Below are 5,793 nucleotides of genomic sequence, written 5' to 3' on the forward strand. Positions count from 1 at the left end.
TTTGGAATTAACCTAGAACGAAACACCACGCAGAGAAAGTTAGCATTCGAGTGCTTTAGTATGCGTATGTACATTTGGCGTTCTGAAGTTTCAATGTCGCTATCATTCTTGAGTGAACTTATTTATCAAGGCTGGCTATAGTTTTGTAGAGGGCTCTGGGGGGGGGGGGGTGTCCGCCGTTGTCCTTTGAAGTATTGTATTTTTCAAAGCGAAGTCTCACACAAAGATTTCTGGCTAATAGCAGGTATGTAGAGCTTTGACCTATATCCCATCTGACTAGTTTCGCACAAAATTGCCAAAGGCGCAAGGGTGACAGAGCAATCCGAGCAACTGCAGACAATGAAAAAAAATAATTTCTTTAAAAACTTTCTAATGTTTTTTTCTTGTGAATTCTACGTTGATTTTTCTTTATCTCTCTCTCTCTTTCTCTCTTTTGGCGTGTATTGTGCAGTGCCGCGCCTAACGAGTGAGATAAAATATACAGGTTTTTCTAATATAAAAACTCGCAAATATGCAAAATAAATTTATTTACACCGCAACATGATGCTCTGCACGTTCTCAGTTGACATGAGACCGCGTTTTTTACAGGGCCTATGTGTCCGACCGACACTGCATGTGATATGACCTGCCAGCTCTATTTCTACTAATCATTCTGGTCAATCTTCCTGGCCTGTCATGCTTAATATTTAAAAAAATGGTGATGCTTTTGTTTTTAATTAATGGTGTTAGGGTAATTCGAGTCACCAGGCTCGTTCTAAAATGGACCGTAAAAATCGACGCCTGCACGCAGCCACCAAAACCTTTCGTCAAAGGTTATTTCACAGAACGGTTTTTTCTTGTAAAATTACAAAAACGTAGTTCTCTTTTAGTAAAAATTAGGGCCAAGAAACTTACCAGGGTCTACGGCGGGCGGCGACCCAAACGACCAAGTCCAGTAGCGGGGTGTGTTTGGCGTTCGTATTGATAGATGGCGTCGGGAGCAGTGTCTGAAGGTGCGGCCGACCAGCGAAAGAAAGCAGACCACACGCAGACGAAATCCGTTGGCAGCAGAAGCGCCGCCGTTATGCAGACGCGTTTTTTTTACTTTAAGTTTCTTTTTATTGTTCGCATTTATTTTTTAACCGAAGGTATATTTTCAAAAAGATTATATTAATTTTAATAAACCGCCGTGGTCGCGAGCCGTCGCGATAAGGAAATAGCACCATCTGTCGATACGAACGCCAAACACACCCCGCTACTGGACCCCTGTCGTCTGCGTTGCTGCCCGTCGTAGACCCTGGCAAGTTTCTTCACCTTATTTTTTACAGAAAGAGAGCTACGCTTTGTAGTTTTACAAGAGAAACAGACCTGTGAATCACACTTTTGATGAAAAGTTTAGATGGCTACGTGCAGGCGTCGATTTTTACGGTCCATTTTAGATCGAGACTGGCGACTTGAACCACCCTATATATTCCTTTGTGAGATGTACTACCAGAGGAACGGACTATGAAGCGCGGCGGAAGCTCGGAAGTGCAATAAAGAATTTGTCCCTCAACCAGAACAAACAAAACAAAACATACTGCTCGCAACACTGGAGGAGCAAAAATTATGAAGCAGTTAGTGAATATAAGGGGAAAATGCAGAAGAGCTGGTGGAGGCCATTCATTGTAAACCTCAGACAAAGGAATGATAAAAAAAAAACAGACACAGCAATGAAGTCTTCGTTCTTTTGTTGTTTTAATATTAGTACTGCCTAATAATAAGAATATAATATCAAAATAATCGTAATGATAATAGTAATGATAACAATATTATTTATATTAAAAATAAGACGTTCAGAACCACAAAGACTTCATTGATCTTTGTCCGCCCTGCTGCTGCTGGAGTTGCTGCTGGAGTTGCTGCTTCCGTTGTTCGCTTTAAGTAGAGGTCAATACGTTGCCAAGATTTCTTTCAATTATCTGCCTCAGTTTCTTAAAGCACGAATTCCCCTGGTAGAAGAAGGTGGTTTGTAGTACATTGACCTCTTCTAGACTTATCCCGCCGTTCAGGTTTTGAGATCGAAGGACACTTCTCACACCATTATTCAAATGTGGGTAAGCGCCGGCATAGATTAGAACTATAATGAGACAGTTATTGGCCACTTCTTTCTCAGTTTTGAACAACTAGCGAGGGCACACCACTGCGGATGCAAACGTATTCTTCAATCTCAAAACCGACTCTTGGTGTCTTATAATCAAATTTATTTGATACGTTATTAAGTAAAACACTCTATGCATTATTGAACTTTCAAAACGAAAACAGATGCCTATACGTTTTTAAAGCGCAAGCATCACAGGTCTTACCAACCCCAAGAGTCCCGTAAGTACGAAATGACGAAATGTGAAGGTCCATAACCGCTGAACAATCTCGAAGAAAACAAAAACGGCAATCGGTGCCAGGAATTCCACCTTGGTAACCGGTGTGGAAGCCGAGTGCATTGCTGACTGAGCTCGGGACCCAGCACGAAGGAACAGGGAAAGCAGAATCAGGTGGTGTGAGAAAGCGCGCGGACCGCAGAGGAATGAAAACGGCAAGAAAGGGCGAAGCAGAAACAGGAGGTGTAGAAAGAATGAACAGAACAATGAAGAGTATGAAGGGCAATAATGCGCGCTTCCTCTCTCTCTTGGTGACCGAGAAATTTCAGCATAAAGGCTTTGCATCCCTGTGGCGCTGAATGGAAGCGCGCGCAGCGTATCAAGGAGACCATGGTGAGGCGTAATCGGTTTCCATACAAAACCCTCCCCTGGGCACCGCCTGAGCTAAGAGCACACCCTACCCCAGGCGCTGAAAGATTAAAGGACATCTTGCCTTAGGCGCCTCCCGAACTAAAAGCACCACCCACCCTATAAATCAATCGCTTTTAAAGGCGTTTGGCAGAAGGACCAAACATACAGCGCATTTTAATCTCTCTTTACCTGTACCACCAGTCATTCTTGACCTGTCTTTTTTGTTTATTAAATGCGATAACATTCCTTTGGCAGCACTTCTCCAGTAAAATTTTCACCTGTAACGCGACACGATTTGACCTTATTTCTTCATCTTTCTTCTGGTCTTCTCCTCTATCAGGTCCTTTCCTCTTCTTATCGCGTTCTCCTCAACGCAGCTTACGCAATCCGCGCGCACGCTGTGCGTGTCGCGGGTCGCTCTACGCATATACCATTTTACTCCACTCCCGTCTTTTTTTCCCTTCTTATGGCGGGTATGCTCGGCTTGCCGGCTGCATTTCGGCTGTGCCATCGGACGAGCGGTGGCGTGATATGCAGTTGTCTCCGTGGACAAGGGCCTGTCGCAGTTCACTCTGTTATATGATAAAAGTGAAACGCTTGCTTCAAGTTCTCCCATATTCATTACGGTGCCTCACAAGATAAAGAAACCGACCGAAGAAACCATCACTGAGCAGAAGCGGCGGTGCACTAAGGCTCGAGGTTATGGTCGTACCAATGAGACACCGCAAAATGAAGAAGGGCTTTAAGTCTTTATATTAAGCACGACATATGCCGTCGCCCAGTCTATACTAGATCTTCAGCTACTAAAAAAGTCAACAGCTGAAAATCTAAAGTGATTTTTTTTAATTGCATAACAATGTGCGGACGTTGGATGCTTCGTTACCCGACAAAAAGTCGTATGAATTTAGTCTGCGGAGTATGACACAAATTGAAGAAAAGCAATGCTAGACTATTGCGACGCCTCAGAAAAACTCAGCCTCGTTTAATATCAAGCCGCATACCTCTTAACGTGTATTTTTAGAAGTACTTTAATTGATTACGTCAACTGAAATTTTTCAAAGCTGTGTGATGATAATGAAAGCACGCGCGGCTTGTTTTTCTATACAAGAAAAACTGTTCGCCATTTATGTATGGGTTCTCAATTTTTTGCAGGGATATAAGTACAGCTGAAGGTTGATGTAACTGGCTTTTGAAATTTTTTCAATCGACTCATCTTTATTTTGGCAAACTGATGAAACTTAAAGACTGCTTGTAATACCCCAGCAGTTTCCCCGGCCGTAAAAATATATGCATTCTTTAGTCCGTTCGTTCTTTTGCTCTCGAATATGGTGGTGATACCTTTAACAATACTAGGGACATCTGGACCCCACAAGGTCATCTCATGAGTAAAAAGAAAGAACTTAGCCCTATAGTTTGTTCTGTTTTCTTTGGAAATTAGCCAAGACAATTTAGCTTTATTAATTTAGTTTCAATTGGTAGAAATCTGCCAGCCTCCTGGCCTAAGTATGTTTTTATTCACGACTATTCTTTGTGTTTTTTTTATTTTCTAACAAAATTTGCAGAAAAAGATAAAGAAAGATCCGCTTGTAGATTCCTAGGGAATGCTTTAGCACGACCCTTGGGAAACGCCACATACGACCCCCTTTGGAAAACGCTAACGCTCACACGCTGACCCTTTCACTTTCTTCTTTTGGTTGTACCTTTTCCTTGGTCTTTTTTTTTCTTGTTGCCCTTTTTTGGCTTTGTTACGGGGTCAGCATTAGCGTACTATAGGGGGACATGTGTGGCATCTCCCCTGTCCCAATAGAGCAAAGCCTGTCAGTCTGCAGCAGAAATCTGATGGATAGGCTCCCATTGGCTGGCCCGCGTTATAGTTTTAAGGTGCAACCCCACCGTGCATGACGTTTTCATGCTTTTTTGACGGCTTATGACTTTCTTTTTATGTATCTTACATTTATAAAGTTAATATCAAATTAAAGAGCTTTTTTTCAACGATACTTTAAAGGGGCGGTGCAACGATTTTATGATTAAAACAATTTGCATCTCGTCATGTTTACGTTATTTATCGTGTCCCAGAGGATAGAGAAAACACTTCCTTCATGAAAAATGTCGCGATTCCGCTGCATAATTGCAAAGCAAAAGTCGAGCTCTTTCCCCCACCTGCAGCCCCAAGTGGCAGCCGAAGGAACTACGGCGGAAAGATTACGTGACCTCGCTCGGCTCTAAGCTGCAGCATAGCGCCCGCTAATGTACGCAGAGAGAGGGAGGGGTAGCGTCCACCGACATAGCACACGGGAAGCTACACGGCACTCCGAATGACGTCACTGGGAGTGCGACCAGGTGTGACCCTGAAGACTGGGAGTGAGTTGAGGGGTGCCCGAAATGCCAATCTTTATCTTTTTTTTGCGCAACAACTAGGACACGCAGGCGAAATCGGTTTTCTGTTATTTAATACAGAAGTGTCAGGGGGTAACTTCCAGAAATCTTTGACCGAAGTCCGAAATTCGTTGCACCGCCCCTTTAATGTCTCGATATTACGATTATTTTTAGTGGTTAGTTAATTATTTAGCTTTTAATAGACCACAGTCTCTAATATTGAAAATTTTATTTCTCGAGTTATAACGTCCCAGTGTCCACAATATTTTACGTGAGCGTTCGGTTGGATGTAATCAAGTAAAAAAGTAAGCAACTAACTGTACAGATAATGTATATTTTAAAATAAAAAATAAAGTTTAAAATTGTACTTTTTTATGGCGCTCTAAAAACGAAATCAGGTCCACTAATCGAAATAACGAGACATTAAATTATGAAGCATCCTTCAATATTAAAATTTCCAGAACTTTCATATTGATATATTACAGGTTAATAATGTTATAACACCTAAAACGTTTCCCATTCAGTTACGGCAAATTGTAGTTTCTTATTATAAAACACAGATGGCGACACGTGTTCAAGAAGAGCTTGATGTGCATTTGCCGTCGTGTGCCGCTGGGAACGCCACGGGAAAGACAGAAAAAGCTCCAGATGTCAGGGTGTCAGATGCCTG

The sequence above is a fragment of the Ixodes scapularis genome, unplaced genomic scaffold, assembly GCF_016920785.2.
Source record: "Ixodes scapularis isolate PalLabHiFi unplaced genomic scaffold, ASM1692078v2 PGA_scaffold8__174_contigs__length_109621045, whole genome shotgun sequence".
NCBI classification, from domain to species: Eukaryota; Metazoa; Arthropoda; class Arachnida; order Ixodida; family Ixodidae; genus Ixodes; species Ixodes scapularis.